Genomic DNA, 19,667 nt, shown 5'->3' on the forward strand with positions numbered 1-19,667 from the left:
CTGCAAACTTACTGAGGGAGCACTCGATCCCCTCATCCAGATCACTGATAAAGATATTAAACAAGACCGGCCCCAGTGCTGAGCCCTGGGGAACACCGCTCGTGACCGGCCGCCAACTGGATTGAACTCCATTCACCACAACTCTCTGGGCCCGGCCGTCCAGCCAGTTTTTGACCCAGCGCAGAGTACACCTGTCTAAGCTTGTTTTGCTTTGCTTTGTATAACTGTGTGGTGTAAAGCTTATAGCTAAAATAATTTGGCTATATTATCTGTAAGTGTCAGGTAGTGTTAACAAATACTTAATCTCTTTAGAATGAACTATCTATGACTCTAGAATAATGATGTGGTACAGAGTGCAAGTGTGAAGAGATAACACAGGCTTTGGAAGTATAAGCAATTAATTATACCAGAGGCTCTACAGTTATAAAAAACCTCAGCAATGTTCAGTTACTGACTGTTAAAGGAATGTGACTTCAGGAGCTAAGCAAGAAAAGGTTTTAGGGCTAATAAAATTAATAAGGATAAAATATCCAATATACATAAAATATGCAATATAAAGTAAATTCAGGTGTAATGTGGAACTGTAGACCAATAAAGAAAGATAAGGTGCAGAGCACGTTAGAAGTATAAAAATTGCCTTAATTAGACCTGAGGATGCGAATAAATAAACTCCCAACATCCGCATTGCAGTCCTCTGGCAAAGAACTTTGGGTGCTGAGGACTTGGTACAACCCACCCCACTTCCCTTTTTCTCAAGAAAAACTGCTGCCATTGAATTTAGGACCCAGAAGAACAATGAAAGGTTGAGCAAAACTTCACAGAAAAGGGGTAAGTGTTAGGAAAATGTGCATAATAATTTTAATGATATTATATTAAGACTTTCCTAGATTAATTAGATAATTTGGTCTGTGACTGCCAGTATCACTGGACCAATAACAAGTGTTGGCTCTTTGCACCTGCAGTATCACTGGACCAATAACAAGTGTTGGCTCTATTTTTATTAGACTGTTAAGATTTTAATTAAGCCAACAATGAATTCTCAGCTTTGCATAGAAGACGTGTTTCTTTTTTTCCATAACAAGGTTTCTAGTATTACAGCAGAAGTTTACACAGTCAAACTGCAGTAAACCCTCATGCAAGCATGTAGCCTCATTAAAGACAGAAAACACTTTGTCTTTTGCTCTCCAACAGACATTCAAAAGCGGAATGTCAAACTCATCAAAAACATAAACCACAAGGAATATGGTGGTTGGGTATGATAACTGAAAGGTAGATGTAGAAAACACACGTTGAACAATGTCTCTTCTGGCTGGGAACTGAGAGTTTCACAAACCTAGACCTCACCAGTGAAAAATAATTATTTTTAAAAATAAATTAACATCCTTTCTTTTAACAAAACAAAGGCACAATAGAAGAGTGCTTAGACTTTGACAGGGACAAAAGATCCTTAAAATGATGAGTCCTGGCGTGAAAGTACAACTTTTGTTAAGTAATGGTTTCTGCTACCAATGCTCCCAAATTTCACATGCATTTCAGAGGGAAAATTTGTACAGATGGTCTGGTAAATCCTGCCAAGCAAATACATCTTAATACTAATTAATCAAAAACAGAAGTTATGAAAATGAACTTAATCACCAGTAATTTCATCTGTCTGGCAAATTAAAGCTTGAAAATTGTTAATATTTTTACATCCTGGAGCTGTGCCTCTACAACACAGGTGACTGCAGCCTGTGAAACCTAGAATAATCAAACTCTCATGTTTAGCAAACTAGAAACAGTGGGCTTGGTGTCCGTCTTCTATTCCTAGTAGGCAGTATGTGGACAACCAGAACATGTTTTTTTTGCAGCTAACCTGCCACGTGTCTATAAGAACATGCCTTTGGGTGGGTATGAAATTATATCTGCAAGTTCTGGGGGCTTGTTAGATAAGTCTAATTTTGAAGATAGACAAAATAAGAAAGAGGTTATTTGAACACAGCTATCTAATAACATGAGTAGTCAGAGAAAGAGACTGACAGTCTCTTTGGAGAGTAAGATTGAACACGGAAATAAGTATTTCTTTGGTGAATTCAGTTCAGAGACAGAAAGTTCTCCCTTTAGGACATGTGGAATGGTCAGCTCAGGAATGGTTAAAATGACGTCAAGAAAACAAGAAAATGAACTCTCCATTATGCCAGGTAACAGACAACTTGGATACCATGACAAGTGGGAAAGAGTGGGGAGCAGAGAGCACTCTGCTTAGTCACCTCTGAAACTTCTGCTCTCACAAGACAGATAATCCACAAGTCACCTAAGCTGCCCGTGAGTACAACTGACTGTTGGCTCTATCAAGAGATTGGATAAACAGTGAAAATTTACTTACAATGGATTTCACTTGACTTTGTTTTTCCACCTAGTAAGGAAAGACTGTTGATAACAGAACAGCTGAGAGGTAGACAGGGCTTTTTTAAAGGAAGGAGTTGAGTCATCCTCAGCATTACAGGGAAAAAATAGGGAGCACTGTCTATAACCTCATCCCTTAGTTTTCCTTGCACCTACAAATACCCATCATGTTTTCAGCTGATTCCTCCTCTTGCTGTCTAGTCTAGTTATCATTGGGCTGGAAGAAGAAAGAAGTGCTGAGTACTCCCTTTGCCATTTTCTCTCAGGCCATTTAATTCCTTGAAATATCAGGGTAGAAGGCTGGCTGATCCTGAATTAAGACTAGCTCCTAGCAAATGAAGGTTCCTTTCTGAAATGATACTGTTCTGGTACTATTCTGGAGAGGGAAAAAGGAGATCATTAGAACTGACAACCAAATGTGTGACTCTTGTTTTTCCTCTCCATGGCAAGTTTTGACTTCTCTGTTATAATAGCTTGCCTATTATAAACCACTTCATGGTGTATCTCTAAGTTATTGAGGTGGGTGTTCCAGCTGAGGGTCTCACATACAGCTTCTCTCTATCTGTGCATCTCTGCAACACCTCTCAGTAGTGCGTCAGGTATGTAATCATATGCCCCCTGCAGACTTTCTTATGTGAGGGCAATGCTCAATACAGCACCTGTGACTCGTTTCTATTTTTGTGAAGCTTCAGTAGCTTAGTGGAGTGAAATGCTCCAAGGAACCTGCTCCATGGATCATAGTAATGCTAAAATTAGATTTATTTACTTTATATAGCTTTCAAAATAGGTTCGCCCAGAAAAACTCTCTTCCAGAAAACTGTCAGACCTTTCAATCAGAATGTCACCAGAAGTCCATTGGTTTGTTACTGAATGTGGACATCCCCCTATTCACTGGAAAAGATACAAATCGTCCAGTAGACTGATTTCAGACTGAGTTTTATTGATTTTAGCATCCTTATTGGGGAATGTGTTGTAGAAAGTTTTTCCACTAACACCACAGGATAAAAATGCTGAAAGATGTGCTTCAGTCTGTCGTGAGTTTGTTTTTAAAAATGTCCACGGTGTCAGTTTAGCAGTTGGTCTACATATAGTGGCTACATACCATACTTTGCAGTGGGAAACTCACAGTTTATTTCCACTGTTGGTTATAAGGGAAGAACAGAAGAATGATTCAGTCAATGTCTCTAGTGAAAAGCACAGATACTATAAATTTTCATTTACTGTTTATGCCTCATGTGACCTGTAATGAGTGCCTTAAGCCTGGTTTCTTCAGGCAGTTTTTACTCGTAGCTGTGGAATTCAATGAATACAACCTTTGCCAGTCCAAGCATTCGCTAACCCTGAATGAGACTCATAATCAAAAGAATTTTCAAAGTCACAAGAAATTGGCATTCTTTACATTTGTTTTCAAGTTATTGAGCCTTGAGATAATTATTTGGATCATATTTTCAAGCTTTTCCCATCATCAGGAAGGCTAGAATTTATTTTATTTTTTAATGACAGTTGAGATTTCTATCAAATTACCAAAAAAATCCTGACCAAATGTCGTAACTATAGCAATAAGATATCAAGAGTTGGCAAAATCGTTTTTTCCTTTTCTTTTTCCTCATTATCTGCCAACTGAACATATATAATATATAGTTCTGCATCAAATCTTGCAATCTTCAATCTTTATTTGTCTCCAGTCTGCTACTACATTTCCCAGGGAAAGATATAGAATCATAGAATCATAGAATAGTTTGGGTTGGAAGGGACCTCTAAAGATCATCTAGTCCAGCCCCCCTGCCATGGGCAGGGACATCTTCAACTAGATCAGGTTGCTCAGAGCCCCCTCCAACCTCACCTTGAATGTTTCCAGGCATGGGGCATCCACCACCACTCTGGGCAACCTGTGCCAGTGTTTCACCACCCTCAGTGGAAAAAATTTCTTCCTTATCTCTAGTCTAAATCTACCCCCCTTTAGGTTAAAGCCATTCCCCCTTGTCCTGTCGCAACAGGTCCTGCTAAAAAGTTTGCCGCCATCTTTTTTATAAGCCCCCTTTAAGTACTGGTAGGCTGGAATTCAGCCCTTCATTTCTACCCACAAATACAAAAAACCTGATTTAAGATATGTGGGAAGAGAGGACACCAATCTTTCTTTTCACATCCCCTAAAAGGGACTCCCCAGTGCAATAGCAGGGCAGGGCTGCATTCTCTTAGGGTTTTTCAGCACCAAAAACCAGACCTGTCAGGAGAATCCACTAATGCATTTTGGGGTTAACGAATTTGGACTAGCTGGGTGGAGTACAGATGGAGCCTACCAATGGATTGACTCTCAAACACTTAAATGGCCTTTCACATATGTTCTTTCTTCATTTCATAGATGTAATTTCATGGTGTTTTTTACCATTTTGATCTACAGAGACATAGTCTGCTTTCATTTTTACCTGTAAACATTTGTTGAAGCCAAAGTGATTGAATGGGCTTGAACAGACCAAAGAGAACATTTTCATTGACATATAAAATGACCGCAGATAAGCATATCTTTTATAATTTGGGGATTGTTTTAAAATAATGGGTGTATTCTCTTCTGTTTTGAATAAATAAGCTGCTTGAAAAGCACAAATGAATATTATGATCACATTTCAAAATACCCCAAACTTAGGAACATGTAATTCTTAAGTCTTTGGATTGATCTTCTCATATAGAAATATAACTAGGACAGGTAGCATCTATCAAGTAATCTAATGACAAATAAAACACAAGGTAAACCCAGGTGTTACGTGTTCCAGGTAAGGCAGCAAGAAATTATTAAAATCCTTAAGGCTCTAAACAGAAGTGGAAAAATGCAATTTACTTTGCTTTTCAGTATATAGAAATAAACTGATGCACTAAAAAGTTTTTACTTAGTATTAAGAAGCAACAAATTGATTAAGAACACAGGAAGCAGCAAGTGTATGCGACAGGTTTAATGAAACTGGGGTCTTTTTGGCTGATCTGGGGAATGAGGCTTGACACTGAAGTCAATATTTAACTTTGGAATCTGTTACATGAACTTATTGATACTGAACCTTTGCCCATGGCAGGGGGGTTGGAGTAGATGATCTTTAAGGGTCCCTTCCAACCCATCCTATGACTCTAAATGTAGCAGAGATATGCAGTGCAGAAATGTTGCACTAGCAGAATTTGTATCCTAAGGAGAATAAGACTTTCTGACAGCATATGATTGTTTCTTGCAGTATTAACATTTCATGTGCATTGATCAATACTGGGTCCCTGCTGGACAAGCTGCCAATATACCTTATTTTGTGAGTGATTGTTTCTCTTTCCACAACTGCTGTACTTCCATGCTCTTACAAAACTTGAACAATAGCTGGAATATGTCAAAACAAATCATATTTTCCTCTTGTTTTTTTGCTGAGTAAGAATCTTAAATTTTACTGCAAAAGATGTGGTCTTGAAAATAGTTTTAAGTGAAAAAATGGAGTATTGTCAAAAACATTACCTCCAAAGGTATGTTAAAATGCTTCTAACAGTAAACTTAATAAATAACATTATGAGACATGAAACTGATGCCTTACCTACTAGGTGATTGAGAAGACATAACCTTTCTAGAATAATGTTGCAGATTGAGATGTCTTCCTATGGAGACAGAAGAGTGGCTGGAGTGTTTTGCTGAAATTTCGGTGGTTTTTTATAAACTTCTAGTCTTCTCGCTAGAGTTACTCTCTTCTGTGATTTCTTCTTCCCCTGCCATGTCTGTTGCATTCGTATCTGCGCTTTGGCTTACTCTCATCAGGAGCTCTGTTCTGAACTTTTCACACATTTCTGTAATTTCATCTGTCTGTTGCCACACCAGCTAAGGTAAATGCTGAGGTGGGTGCAAGAGACTGGGCAGAAGTCAGGCTGAAACAGCAAAGGGAAGAAGAGGGGTTTTAATGTCCCTGTGAGGAAATGCTGCCTCAGACCCTGAGAGATTTGCTGTTCCCAGTGGGAGTAAGAAAGTACAGCTGCCCAAGGAGAGCTTGGCTTGGCTAAACAGAAGCTTCCAGAAGGAACCCAACCTAGCTCATGGAAGCTTGCGGAAGAACCTGTCTGGTGGCCAAGAAACTTCTAAAACGAACCAGCCTGGTGCCTGGAAGCTTCCAGAAGGAACCAGCCTGGTAGCTCAGACACTATAAAGGGACGGAGGCCCAGGGCTGCTGCGGGGTCTGTCTTGCTGCACACCCTGGGGAGCTGCTGTGGGACATGGTGTCCTTGAGAACCCTGGCTCCCCAAGAAGCCCACAGCACAGCCAGCCGAGCACCTGGCACAACTGTAAGTATGAGTATGTCTCTGAGTGAGTTTTTTCCCCTAAATACTGCACATTTCAGTCCCTCCTTTGATCAACTGCTCTCAATATACCTAAATTGTATCTAGCTTGTATTTGAATATTTGCCTTATTGGATACAACTCAACAGGGAATTGGGAGCAAGTGCGTTACTTCTAGAGCGGTGTTCATAGGCTTTCAAACCTAAGAAAAACAACTTAAAATTCCATTTTTAGTCAATGAAGATCTAGTCAAGATAGTTAGTGGGGTTTAGGGATGGATTCATTTAATCCTCAAGTAGACTTCTGTGTTGATCAGATGAACTGCTCTCTCAACTTCATTGACTACACTGACTAGATGTCAGTAACTACCCTGTAAGCCCAGGTAATTAGCTGATATGTGGTACCTACACAGCTCGGTTTGACAAAAAGTCAGTGTGGAGGTAAACCCACACCCACACCCCCACTCACACCCCCAGCTATGGGTGAGAACTCACATCAAACAGGTCTTTCCTGATTTTCCAGCTACACTTGAAAAAGGCTGGACAGTATTTGTTTCTTTCAAAGCCTGTGAGTAGGAATCTGTCTTTGGAAAAGGCTGAAAATGTCTCATTGTGGCTCTGCTTTATGAAATAAGAGAATTTTCAGACATGGTCATTCAGGTCAAGTTTAAGGCAAGCTCTTGGCTTACTCTGCCAAGGACAGACACCTCATATTCTTGCCATGGAACTAGTTTCCATTCTAATGATATACAAAGAGACATACATTTTAGTCCAAATCTAGGATTTCATCTGTCTCAGGAATTGGACTACCAAGGACTGCCAAGTAGGCAGATCAGGAAATGTTGTCTGACGAAGCAGGACTAGGTAGAGGCAGCATTTATCAATACTTCCTGAGATAATGTTGCTCTTGCTGATAAAGGACAATTTTTAAGGTCCTGATAACAAGTTATCTTACTCTTGAAGGGTGGTGTAGAGAACCTGATGGCAACAAATAAAAAAGATATTACATCAATAAAGACTTATAAGCAAGCATTAGTGGGAGAAATAACAAAAGCCAAAAGTGACTCTTCCCAGTCTGGCCCACTCCTTCTTCCTTTATGCTTTTATTTTTATAGGCACCCTGTGGTGAATGTACTTATGTAAGTTTACTGTTTCGAGGTTTTTGGTTCTTGCATCTTTATAGATACATCTGTGAAAATTAAGATACGGGTTGACATCTCTAATTTAGCTTGATGTGACATACTAGATTAATAATCACATACCTTGCTTTTACAAGGAAACCTGTTATGCGACTTGGAGAGGTAGTGCATAACCAAATGTTTGCTCAGAAAGCCTTGATCAAGGACTGGGGAGGATCAGTGTGAATAATATAGGCTGTCTGGTCAGCAAAAAAGAATAACTGACAAACCCACAATTCTGTGTGAGAATGACCGAAGAGCCCTCAGAGAAGAAGCACTTAAAATGTCATTGTCTGGCTTACTAGCTGCTTGGTTGAGCAAAAGCTTACAGGGATGTTCAAGCAGGCATTAATAAGTTTTGGACAACATTCTTTGAATTAGAAAGTTAACCTGGGCTATGTGTTACAGGGAAGAGTAGAGTGATCTGATTATCTCTAATGGAATTGCAATAAAAAGTGCCAATGATCTGTGAAAGGTGCATTTCCAGGAAACTTACCACTTCTCTCACAACCTTCACAGTGATTGAAGGTTGAGCCTGTTTGGCATCCTACATTAATTAGGGCCAAAGAGGTCCTAAAAGGGAACCTGAAACAAAACTTCACTCTCACTTAAGACAAATTAGAGAAGAGCAAATTTGTTTTGCCCAGTTAAAACATCACAGATGTGAATGTCTTATTTAGGACAACAGGGTTTTAAGATATATTCTCCTTAGGTGAAGCCATGAACCACACAGAGGAAGAATAACAGCAGGGCTCACTCAGAGTGTTTGGTCCCAGAAGCAAAAAACAGCGCTATATTGCTGAAAGAAATCTTAACTTAGCAGACATATTTAGTCCTCTGTATCCATCATTAAAAGCAGAAAAGGCAACATATAGCAGAGTAATAACTAAGGAGACAATTTGACACAGACAGTCTCATTGTCATGTGAACAGATGCAAGCTGATAGTTTGAAATCTGAGTAGAAGGTACAACTAGAATGGAGAAGTACAGTTTTGTAGGAGGTAGAGTCAAAACTACTCCCTTATATGTGACAGGCCTAGTGATTTTTGTTGTCATCACTGTTACGTTCACTGAAATAACAGGGATGGTAACCCAATTCAAAAGCAAAGAACACTACTAAGGCTTAGCACCGTGTTCTGGGGAAAGGAATAAGTTTAATAAAACCTTTGAACCTAAAATATTACTGCAGAATACGTATACATCCAGTTAGCTCAGACTCAACACTCAGAAGCAATATGTCTGGAAAAACAAAGATTCTCCCATGTCCTTATTTGTCAAATAAACTCGGTAACTTTTAAATTCAGATCCCTCCTAAAAAGAATGCTCAAACCAGCAGGCATTTTCCTCACAGGTTCCAATTACTAACCCATTAACTGCAACCAACCATGATACGTGTTGTTCACACCTATAGGAGATAAACATGAATATAAAATGCAATGTCATTCTTAAATTTCTTATAATGCTGTTTTAAAAACTGAATCAAGTGTTACATAGTTTTGCCAAACTGAAAAGTTGAGGAACACCTTGAGAGAGTTGAAGGTTTAGTTTAAGTCGAAGAACCCCTTAGAAAGCTGCGCCCTTCAAGTGCAAGCTTCACATTGATAATTTATTTTTACCTGCTGTAAAAATATTCTTGAACTAGGAGAGGTGGAGTTCAGTTCCCTGGGAAAATATGAATAGGGAGTGTGCCCGGAACTAGTGGTTGTCTGGTTATAAAAAGGGAAAATGTGGCTCAAGACTTCCTGTGCAAATGAGTTGGACGTATGATCTGATCACTTTTTTCTTCATTCTTTCTACAAAATTCATGAGTGTTGTGTAATGTCAGTCTTAGCATTTTCTTACATGTACTTGCTATCTCAAGTAATGCTAGAAGACAAAGCTTTTTCAGTATAGCTGTTCCATAGGTCTCCTATAAATCTATAGTCTCTGATACCAACAGCCCTTGAGCAGTGTAGGTCTTCCATATATCTGCCTGAAGAAAGCAACAACATTTAGCTTTATACCTAATTCCTAATTCCCATTAACTTAGCAGAGTGCTCGTATCAGCATAAATTGTGTTCTTCTATGCCAGTAATTTGGTTGCGTACAGAGTATGTGGAGAGTGACTTTTGTATGCCATGATGCATAATTTGTCGGTGTACAGTCAGCCAGTAAAAATCCTATGTCACTTAACAGTGACACCTCGCCATCACTGGTTGTCTTTGAGCTAATTCTCTCCTGTCTGACCTGAGCTTCTGCTGCAAGAAGTTTGCAGTACAGTGCTCTTGCTAAGACTTTGCCCTTGAAACCTGTACATTTATAGATGGATATAGTCAAATAGAAGGCAGGAATTCTCTTTGTTTACATCTATGCAGACTTCACCCATAATTTCTGTAAGGAGTATAAGAAACATGGAAATTAATAATTAGGAAGGAGTGTTTCTGTGGACAGACAAAGAAAGTCTCTGCATCCTCTTTGGCAGATTGCTAGCTTTAACTCTCTTTAACTATACATACCAACAGCCTTTCACATGCCTGGGGCTGCCTATAGGCAATTGCCCAGCTACGTTTCAGAATGTTACGGCACAGGCAAATGCAGAAGCCCGTAAGACTGAAACACAATGTTGGAGACAAGACTTTGCTTCTTCTGATAAATTTATTCATCTTTGATTTCTTTTAAGTGATATGAGTGGTGTTTTTTCTGCTCCTGTGTGCTTTCTGTCTGCTGGAAAAAGAAAAGTTTGAGTAAATATTTATAAATCCCCTCTTCTGAATCGTACCTGTCTGGACAGAAATACACACATTTGTTTGAAAAATCCAGTTCTGCTTTGAAAAAATAAATTAACAAAAATGTTATAGAGATCCATTCCCTTTAACAATTTCATAATGAAATGCTCTCACTTTACTGATAAATTTAGTTATCATTAGTATTATTTTTCTGAAAGTCAGACAGAAATATTGATTCTGGACTTCCACAATTGTGTTAGAGTGGGTTTTTTTTCACTTCACCATCAACACCAAAGGTTCATAAAGACATGGGCAGTTCATTTATGCCCTCAGTGATTTTCTTCTTAATAAGCTTCTGCAGTATTTAACTAATTGGAAAGCAGACACATATCCTTCTGTTGTTCTTTTCAATACATTGATCATTTCTATGCTGAATAACTTTTTGTAAGTAGAATACTAAGATGATGCCATAATCCCTTTGAGGTCCTGCAAAATACAATCTGCTGTGGCAAGATGACTGTTTTGAAATAGTTGCTTTCCAAATTAAGCTGATTCTAGATGTAGCAACTATAATGAGGAGTTTCTCATCAATGAAATAGATGTTATCCTGATTTTCTTTTGTCTCCCAACATTACCATTTACTGTTACCTTCCATTGTCTCTTCTGATCACAGAATTATAATTAAGGTTGGGGAAGTTGTGGACAAACTCATTTAAATTTCAATCCCATATAAGATTTACAGGTTGAAGTAATAATTTGATCAGACATAAATCCAGCTGGCATTTTAAAATTCATGCTCATTCACACCTCAAAATTAAGTGGAAAGATTTTTTATCAGCCAACACCTGAAGGCAGAGCTCTTTGTTTTTAAGTATTAGTGGAAACTGTGAAACCTGTACTATTTGTTTTAGGACAACCATAGTGAAACCAGTATAACACGAAGTCCCAGACCCAGGAGTACTGTAGTTAAAAATTAAAAAAAATAAAAGAAATTCTACACTTCCAAGTATCTGAAACTCCTCTGCTAATTTGGTCAAATGGCACAAATCTGAGTGTCTTTGATGCTTTTATTTTAATTGCATGGACTTAAATGAAGCAGGTTGCCATATGCTTTGTCTTTTTTTGTTTTTGTGAATCATAGAATCATAGAATCATAGATTTTTTTTTGTGAATGGAGAGAAAGACACCTGGTTTGGAACCAGTATTGTGTGATTGCACAACTATGTAAAGAAAAGAGCAGAATTAAGGTGCACAATTCACTTTCCAGTCTTAAACTTCTTAAATAGTTATTCTATGAGGAACATAATTTCATTTTCAACTGTCATCTTCCAATTTACATTTACTGGCATTCTTCAGATTAGTTCTATATCTGCTACAGCCTAAAACATGTCTTGGGACCATCACCACTTCTGCCCTCAGCCTCTCTTGTCTCCAATACTTGCTCTTTGGCCTTTCTTCTGTGCAGAGATGTATTCTCACCCAGTCAGGTGGTATTTCCAGATTACTAGTGAAGCTGTCAGGAGGAGAAATAGTTGTTCCATCCTCAAACTCCCACTATTGGATACTCTGATATAAAATAACTGGAGTCTGTTGTTTGGATTTTTTGGATGATGTTTACACCTTTGTCACTGGTCCGTCACCCATGGTCTCATGCCTGCCCCTTTCTTGACTCACCTCTCTCGACAACACTCTTATGTGCCAAATAAAAAAATTAAGCTTGTTTTCATTCTCCTCCTTTAGTTACTTCTCTGAAATTCTCCACCATCATTCAGGCTTGCCATCTTTGAAGGCACAATCAACTCCAATATCTCTTTTCCTTCAGCTTGTCACCAGATGCTGTTGCTCATTTTTTATTTTTTTTCCACCCACTTTCTTCTCTGTTTCTTGGACAAATCTTTCTCTTTTCTTGAGGAGCCTAGCATCCTTTTTAGCAAAATTTCTTAACAAAATGAGTCTCTATGGTTGTGTAGCCTGCCTGCTGCTCTGTCAGCCTTTTCTCTTTGTGCACCAGTCTGCTAGTTTTCTCTTACTCTTCAAAGTCTTCCTTTAAACTCACGTCTTCCATTAGGCTGACATGTTTTAACTGGTCACAGAAATAAGCGCATTAAAAAGGCTCATTAATAAGTACTCAAACACTTTCTGGGCATAAGACATACAAAGTGCTGGATTTGGATTATATTTCCAGTTTATATGAACTATAGTGCAATCAATCCATCATGGCTTTGTGGAAAGAAGGGAATGTTACTGACCTGAAAAAATGGTTATAATGGAATAGGAAGTGTATGACAATGACACAAGGAGCGTATAGCACCCTGGACATGTCTGTCATGTATGTCTGATCTCCCTTTCAGAGCAAAAAATAAGTCCCAAAGAAACTAAGCCTCTGCTTGATGAGAGCTGTGAACATACAAATTGTTTACAGTATCAGATTGCTTGAACTGGTGTGCAGCATTTTGAGTCTAGTAGCTTCAGACAATAATTTTTAGAGGTAAGAAAACTGATATAAAAAAATAGGATAGTGCTAGAGCAGGTTTATCAGGCATCTCAAAATATTTATAAATGTTTTATATGCATGTCCCTGCAGAGGCAGGATGAAAAAGATGAAACAGATTAACAGCCAGGTGACAAACTACATTATCATCTGCCTTCAAGACTTCTGAACTGAGAGTTATCATTCACTGCCCTCTTTAAAACTGCAAGCCTCAAGTTTAGATGAGCTTTCCTCCCATAACTGATCTCCACAATCAATTCAGAATATGCCTTTCATGGCTGATGACCCAAGACCATGCTCCAATACATTGCAAGCTGCAGGTTTTGCACAGATATTACCTAGACTATGCACATATGGGACCTGTAAGAACTTCTTACAGCTAATAAGCGTGTCTTTTATCCTTACTGTGGCTAGTTATTACAGAGAACAGGTACTCCTTAAATAGACAGGATGGGTTGCTACAGCTGGCTGATGTGAATGCATTAGCATTGTTCTGCTGCAGTTAGGTCTTTCTCAGTGTGCGCAGTAACCCAAGGTAACAGCAGGCAGGGTTATCTGCACACAACCACCGAGGGCAGAGCTGTTTCCTTGTTTTTAATGTCATTACAAAATTAATAGAAAGGGCTGCACAGCCCAACCTGCTGTGTATATTTACCATGAGGACTAGCATTTCTGACTAGCTAATACAGGCTAGACTGCATGTATTTCCACTTGAATTGGAACAGGAAGACTTCTATTATGCTGTCAAAGTATTATTTTTACAAAATATTCCTTTCTGGTTTTAATTGGTCTTCTTCACCATGCACATACTATCAATTTGGCCTGTTTGTATTCCACCTACTGTTATGTGAAATTATTTCATGGATGGAGTGAATTCCCAAAAAAGTGCACAAAATTAACTGCCCTCTTTCTCTCATTAACAGTAATAGCACTTACAGCAAATGATTACCCATCCAGTAAGATTATTAAAATAAAATAATAAATACCCAACCTGATTTTATTAGGAGCCTCCATTTCCTCCACAATTATTGTAAAAATGACATATGAGTATATGAATAAATGGTTTGCTGTCTGTGGGTTCGTTCATATGACTACTCACTCTGGCATGCTGATTTGATTTACTAATTGCAATCATTTCACTGTTTCTTTTCCACAATAAAGTGCCCTTCAGAAAGAGACTGTCAGTTGAATCTTTTCTGGTTCTTTCAATAAGGAATGGTAGCAGGATAGCCAAACCTGGACAATCTGCAGAGAAAGTTTCTCACTCAACTTTGCTCCAGATTTGTGTTAACATATTCGAAACATTTCAAAAGCTGAAATATTGTCTCAAGCTTCTAATTTTTGTGGCAGGCTAAGCTTTACATTTAGAGTACAAAGTGGGTGGGAGTTTGGGGAAATCGAGGCATTCAGACGGTAAGAGCTAGTTAGAGCGATAGCATGCAAAGGTGGTCACAGTATCTTCAGAAGGGGACTCACTGTAAAAGCCCTGCTCCTTCGGTAACGTTCATACCCCACACAAAGAAGGCAAGAAAACCCCATTGGAATGGCCTGTGCCAGGCATGACTTGAACTGTGGCTATTCCCTAACTGTGCCTGCATATCAAATAGGCCCCTTGGTAGGCAAGCAAAGTGCAAGAGGCGATGTCCACCTGAGAGGATGCTGAAGGAGCCTGGAGACATACTTCTGTTCTTGGCTCTGCCCTTAATATTGCTAATTGTACTATCACAAAGGAGACTTGGGTTTTTTTGCTCTGGAGTCCCTCGGGCAACACAGAGCCCAGGCACAGATCACAAATATGTCATTCCTAAGGAATGCATAACATAAGTAGAAGAGTGGATGAGCAGACCTAGAGCAATGGGGAGCACAAGCAAGCGAATTCTGGTTGGCATGTTTTATGATTTGCCAGTGGCTTGGAACAGAAGTTTTTACTGGCATTTGGTTCTGTGGAGCAGCAGCTCTCTCATACATTTGAACATATGGAATTTAGTAGGCACTGCTGTCATATGATGATCCTTTCAGAATTTAAATAGGTGACACTAGAAAGATGGTGAACAAAGTGTTTATTAATTGAACCAGTCAAGTGAAGTTATTTGTTTTGTGAAATGTTCACTACTGTCAAGCTTTAAAATACAAGTTTCCCCAATGTTTTTAGGGCTAAAAATGTGTCTACAGGTGTGCCAATAATATGGTGTAGAACAAAAGCTTTAACATCTCATAGAGATTCATTAATGGAGATGTTTCTTGGAAGCTGACACTAAGCTTTCACAAACAGCCTCAGACTTGTTAGTGGGACAAATGTTAGCAGTTTGTTTTTATTTTAATGGGAAGAAGACAGCAGAGAGTTTCATTTGCAAGAACTTGCACTTTCAGAACAGACAGTCTGTCCTTTGCTCCTAGCACTGTTCAGTGGCCTGCTGCAGCATCAGATATTCATGTTGGGATTTTCGTGCACTTTTGGTAGAAGAAAAAACTAGACTGGAAGCGAGCAAGTCCTGTATGGTGCTGAGTGCTACTTTACAAAAGCTTACCACTGTCATGTTAGGTTAAAGTCAACAGGAGGTAAAAGCAGTAAAGTTGTTTTTTGAGGCTTAATTATGAAATCTTGAGCCCAAAACAGTTAAGTCAAATTTTCAGCTTTGAGACTGATTCAGCCCCTGCACTCTGGTGAACAAATTTCACTGGTGTGTTGCATCCTACCCATGAGCGACAAGCCTGACTGAGTCAGGTGATTAAACTGAATGGGGTCTCTTTGTGTTGCCAGAGCAACACAAAATTCAGGATGAAGACCATGACCCAACATTTTGGTTTTGATTCCCCTCTATAAAATGTACAAAATAACACCTACTTCAGCAGATGCTGCTGAGTTTATTAACTAGTGTGTGCATTCAAAGTGCTGAAGAGAAGCAGAGTTTTTATGCTTGTTATCAATTTTTTATTACCACAGAGAAATATTTAAATAATAAACTTGCATATTAAATGGGAATTGAACACAGTGTTACAGCAATCAGCAAATGGCACCAGTTCTCAAATTGTTATCTTAGCCTGTGAACCAAAACTCACCCACTGGAGTTCCTCATGGTTGAGTTAAGGTGATTATTTGTAGCTCTCTGAGGCTCAGTGTATTCACCCTTCGTACAGAAGTTCTAGGAGCAGATCAGAGCTTTCCTTCTTTTTTGGTCTCAGGTTCAAAGTCCTGAAACAGAATTTTCCTTTCGCAACAAGGGGTCTACATTGTACTGAGGTTCATGGGAAAAGGAGACTGCACTGCATTTGTTTAAGTGTCATGATAGCTAGATTGATGTATATACGTGAAATAAGAGTCCATTAGAATACACTGTGACACTGCCATACCACATTGCCTTCACGGGCAGGCCAACCAGTAATCCTAACACTCCAGTCTCAGTGAGAAAGATTTTTAATGTAAGAAGAGACATCTGACCTGAAAGAACAGGCAACAATATTGCATTGCTAGTTTTCTGTAAGTAATGGTGAAAATGTCTGGTAAAGCCTTGAACCTGCAAGGAGATGTTATGTCCATAGCTGATGTGATCCTGTGTACTCTTGCTGATGTCAGTACTCAAAGTTATTTTGGGTAATTAACATTAGGCGTGGATGTTACTTTTCAGTTACCTATTCTTAGCTATATTGTGTGTAGCCTTATTAAGCTCGTGTGCATTTTGGGCTTGTTTGTTGTTTGGCATCTTTATTTTGTCACATGGTATCACATCTATTTCTGTGATGTAACATTACAGTGTAACATTTGTTACTCAAGTGAACCTGTTAATAAAAAAAAATAATGTTTAAGAAATGATTAATTATTAGTATGAGCAGCAAAATAAAATGAATAGGCTGCAGGAAGTGCTCTCTGTGAAAGAAAATTAGTCTGGTGCCTCTCCATTAACTGTTTTTCACAGCCAGTGGACAGCTGAGGGCCCATTTGTCCTTGGAAATAAGTGTGACAAAAGAGGTTAGAACACAGCAGTTCTTTGAGGAAGTTTTTGCCTAATAAGAATGCCTAATGAGAAAAAATCAACAAATTAATCCATTTGAGATGGTGATTAGCAATGAGAAGCAACATGGCACCCTATAAAAACATGTCAGTCAGAAATCTTAAGTTCATGAAAATAGTTGTGGCTTTTTCTAGAAGATCAATGAAAAGCCCATCTTTAGAGATCTAGTTCTTCCAGCCCCACCTGCTCCTTTTTTCTTTTGAAGTAAGTCTGCTTTAGACTTAAGAGATCCTAAAATAAACGAAAGAGATCCTAAAATAGGACCTTTTATAAACTTTATAGACAGATGAATTACAGAATTATGAAACTTGTCTTCCACATGAAACTGTACAGCTTTGTTAAATGAAAATAGGACTGTAAATGACAAAAAAAGGATGACTGGTGATCTTTTTCTCTCATTGTATAAATATGGCTGAGTTCTGTGGGATAGGGCTGTGTGTATACATATACATATAGGAAACGTGTATGTAAGAAAGATGCATCAAATGGCTTGTGTTGCACAGAATTTCTGGTAGAAGATCTTATTTTCTTGGTTGGTTGCTTGATTATTCCCCAGTTCACAAACATGAGCATTCCTGTCACAGTCCTTCAATCAACTTCTCCTTATGAATCTGTTGTTACATCTTCAAATGAACAAAGGATGAAAGATTTCATCAGCTGAAAGTAGCAAAAGTACGTGACCAGTTTATGTAAAATGCAAGACGAAAACATGAAGGAAAACAATACACAGGCAGGTCACATAATTTGCCAAAGTGCTTCCAGCTACCAGCAGCTACATAGGGATCACTGTGCTGTATTGCTCCACATCAGATCTCTTTTATTTTTCCTTTTCAGCAATTGTAGTTAATTCTCTTTTTTCTCCTTGTTTACTTTATTTTCTAATTGTTTTCTGCCTTGTGTTTTAAGTCATGCTATAGCTTCTAGTATTTCTTTCACTTTTTCCATATTTTGTTTCCTCCATTATGAAATTTTCAATACAGCTAAGATTTATTTCTTAATGTTAAATATTTTTCAGAAAAGAAAATGATTTATATAGGCCATTGTCCATTTTTTCAAAAGTAGCTTTTCAAAATGCCTTTTGAATGACCATCTGTCTAATATAGTTGCTCCTGCTTCATTTAAACTCTGTGTCTGTAGCTGAACAAGCAGAGATTTGAATATAAAACATCACTGGAACAGAAGAAAGAAGTGTATCAACTTCAGAAAACAAAAGAAAATATTTGAAATTAGTTTTTTAAATGTTCTAACAGAGTTATATTTTTATGATCCAGGGAATATATGTACAAAAATGAGAGACCTAAATGAATGACAGACCAATAAATCACAATCTGCCATTCTGCCTAAATTCATTTCAGTAAAATTGCTGTGCAGAGACATGGGATCAGTCAGGTCCATGAAGAAATTAAATTAGATGTTACTTTTCTTGACAAGTTGGATACATTCATTAAGATTAACTATTGCTTTTAATTATAGTACTTGAATTCTTTGAAGCAAATCATTGACTTGTATTGTAGAAATTACTTTAAATTCAACTGAAAAGTGGCTGGGGGGGGGACCTGAAAAGTGCTGTGTAAGATACACCTAGAAAAGAAACATGCGAAACATGTAAAAGATCTGAATATGTCTTATATCCTACTTTTATGCAAGATTATAATTTGAGTGGTAAAAAGTGTGAATTGTCACCTGATTTCTTCAGATAGGTAATAGATACAATATTAGCTGATGGTTACCTTAAGTGTATAAACTGACATTTCTTTAATTTTTGTGGAATGTGAAAAAAGAAGCAATGGACATGAGGTGCAGTAAGGGAAAATTTGCTTTAATGTAAGGAAAAAAATCCCCACAATGGTGGTGCTCAACACTGGAATAGTAACCCAGAGAAGCTGTGAAACTTCATCCTTGGAGATGTTCAAAACTCAGCTGGACAAGGCCATGAGCCTTGTCCTGTGCAGCTTTGAGGCCTAATGAAACCTTGGCCCAATCTAACTTTGACCCTGCCCCTGCGTTCAATAGGAGGTTAAACCAGGTGACCTCCTGAGGTCTTTTCCAAACTGAATCATTCTATGATTTGTGGTCTCAGTCAAATCAACAAAAGATTTTCCTGTAGACAGGGCTATACTTGCACATATTTACCATTTTCATTATGTATTTTTAACTATTATTACTAGCATATGTTGTATTTGCAGAAAAGTGCCATATCACAAATACAGTCCTTTTTCCACTCTACACACATAGAAAGCAAGTTTTGAATCAATAACCAATGACCAGAAACCTTGATGGGTTTGCAAAGCCCTTAACTCATCAGGCTATGATTTTCATACTAAATATTTGTTTTCTTCCATGAGATTCAATAAAAGAACCAACACTACTATATTAAAAGCAATGTCAATGGCCATGTTGTCCTAACGGTTGCCCATTCATAATTTGCCTAATGCCATGCGGAGTTCATCTATAAATGTGACCAGTCATCACCATGTTACAAAACATCTGAATTGAGTTCCTGAAATATGAGTGAAAGAGAGATGCTTTAATTGCAGCTTGCAGCTTGTAGTATTGTTGTGGTTTAACCTCAGTCGGCAACTGAGCACCACACAGCCGCTCGCTCACTCTCC

This window comes from Aptenodytes forsteri, unplaced genomic scaffold (genome assembly GCF_000699145.1).
Source record: "Aptenodytes forsteri isolate BGI_AS27 unplaced genomic scaffold, ASM69914v1 Scaffold223, whole genome shotgun sequence".
NCBI classification, from domain to species: Eukaryota; Metazoa; Chordata; class Aves; order Sphenisciformes; family Spheniscidae; genus Aptenodytes; species Aptenodytes forsteri.